Source organism: Penaeus monodon, chromosome 1 (assembly GCF_015228065.2).
Source record: "Penaeus monodon isolate SGIC_2016 chromosome 1, NSTDA_Pmon_1, whole genome shotgun sequence".
Lineage (NCBI taxonomy): Eukaryota > Metazoa > Arthropoda > Malacostraca > Decapoda > Penaeidae > Penaeus > Penaeus monodon.
Window position 1 is genome coordinate 59,600,430 of NC_051386.1, and position 2,500 is coordinate 59,602,929.

Sequence of the window (2,500 nt, forward strand, 5' to 3'; positions counted from 1 at the left end):
TGTGTGTGTGTGTGTGTTTGTGTGTGTGTTTGTGTGTGTGTGTGTGTGTGTGTGATAGTTTGCGTGTGTGCGTATGTGTTTGGGTGTGTTCATACATATATATATCAGAGTGCGAACAGGTAAGTCCATATGAAACGAGAAGTGCTCAGAGCGTGGGCGGCGTCTGCAGGCGGTCGTCAGCTGAAAGGGGCGGATCCTCCTGCAGCCATTTCAGTGTCGGTCGTCGTTAGTTGAGCCGCAGTTAACGACTCGGGACGGCGGTGAGGTCCACGTCCGCCTGGTGGTCGTGGTGAAAATGGGTGGAGGGGTGGAGGTGGTAGATGAAGCAGGAATAATGGTGATGAAAAGAGAGAGAAAAAAAACGTTGGGAGATGATTTTTTTTTTTTTTTTTGAATAATGGTGATGAAGAGAGAGGAAAAAAAAAACGTTGGGAGATGAAGCAGGAATAATGGTGATGAAGAGAGAGAAAAAAACGTTGGGAGGGGAAGCAGTATGGAATAATGGTGATGAAGAGAGAGAAAAAAAACTGGGAGATGAATTTTTTTTTGAATGATGGTAATGAAAGAAAACCAAGTGGAGATGAAGTAATCTGGAATAATGATGATGAAGAGAAATACATTGGAAGATGAAGTAATTTGAATAGCGGTGATGGAAAAGAACAAACATCGGAAGATGAAGCAGTTTTGAATAAATGGTGGTAATATGAAAAGCATGAGAAAAAAATATTCAGGACAAAAAGTGTGAGAAGGAAAATGAGGAATAACAGTGATTGAAAAAAAATGAAGATAAAAGGTAGTAGAAAGAAAAAGAGTGAGAATGAAATTGTGATAATGAGTGTAGACGTGGGGAAAAAGGTTAAAACAAAAGTGTTAGATGATTTTAGGAGAATAATGCTGATAAAATATAGTTTGTGAGAAGAAAATAGATATGATAGAAAGTAAAGAAGGTTTGGTAGCAAAAGATAACAGTCTGGAACAAAGGCAGTAAAAAAAAATAGACATGAAGCTCGTTAAAGAGTGCGAGGAAAAAAAAAGTTATAGAGGAAAGTAGTAGAAAAAAATAAATAAAGATGAAACAAAAAAAATATGAGATAAAAATAAGAATCAGAATCATATATAATTACGTTGTTTAGCTCCTTTTTTTGTATAGAAAATTTGTGGAGAAGGTATTCCACTGCACCATTAATCTACGGGCGAAAACCCTTGTTTAACATGGTGTGTGTGTGTGTGTGTGTGTGTGTGTGTGTGTGTGTGTGTGTGTGTGTGTGTGTGTGTGTGTGTGTGTGTGTGTGTGTGTGTGTGTGTGTGTGTGTGTGTGTGTGTGTGTGTGTGTGTGTGTGTGGTGTGTGTGTGTGGTGTGTAGAATATGAGAGAGAGAGAGAGAAAGAGAGAGAAGGTCAAACAGAGAGAGAGAGAGAGAGAGAGAGAGAGAGAGAGAGACGATCAAACAGAGAAAGAGAAAGAAAGTGAAAGAGACGAGAGGTCAAAGAAAAGAGAAAGACAGTGAGAGAGGAAAGAATAGAAAAAAAGAACGATAGAAAAAACGAAAAAAATATATAAACGATTGAAAAAAAAAGATAGATAGACATATAGATAAACAGAATAAGACAGAAAAGATAAAGAAAACGATAGAAATGCAAACACCTATTACTTATAGATAGACTGTCTCGTGTTAACATAGAATATTAACAACATAGAATATTAAATTGGGACTGTAGTAAAATAGTCATCGGATTATTATCGTCATTTTTTTTTTCTCATTTTAACATTATTTTCTTATATTATCATTATTAATACTTTTACAGTTTGAGTGACCAATATTATTGTTATTATTATTAGTAGTAGTAGTAGTTACTATTATTATCATTATTGTTATTATTATTATCATCATCATCATCATCATCATTATTATCATCCTTCTTATTATCATTATTTTATTATCATTTTATAATTATTTTTTCTATCATTCTTATTACTATTATCATCATTATGATAATTATTTTCATTACTACTATTATTGATAATATCATTATTATTATCATTATTATTATTATTATCATTATCATTATTATTGTTGGTATCATTATTGTTGTCATTATCATCATCATCATTATTATTACCATTTTTGTTATTATTATTATTATCATTACTCATTATTATTATTATCATTATTATTATTATTATAATCATAATTATAGTAATAATAATGATAATAATTATTATTATTTTATTATTATTATTATTATTATTATTATTATTATTATTACTATTATTATATATTATATCTTTTATTATTGATAAAGTTTATTATTATTCTTATATTATTTTATTACTATTAGCATTATTGGTATTATTAGTGTTATTATTATTACCTCTGATGATACTATTGCTATCATTATTATTATTACTATTATGGAAAAGCACTCTTCCGTGCTGATACAATGGAGGAAAAACCCACAATAATAAATAAATCTAGTTTTTGTATTGTGGGTTTTTCTTC

The 2,500-nt window shown here is 31.0% G+C and overlaps 1 protein-coding gene across 2 annotated transcripts in view; it reads left to right on the forward strand.

The window, feature by feature from the left end:
• LOC119572525 overlaps nt 1–2,500 on the forward strand; it is a 9,581-nt gene that overhangs the window by 1,608 nt on the left and 5,473 nt on the right. The gene's annotated exons all lie outside the window — the stretch shown is intronic.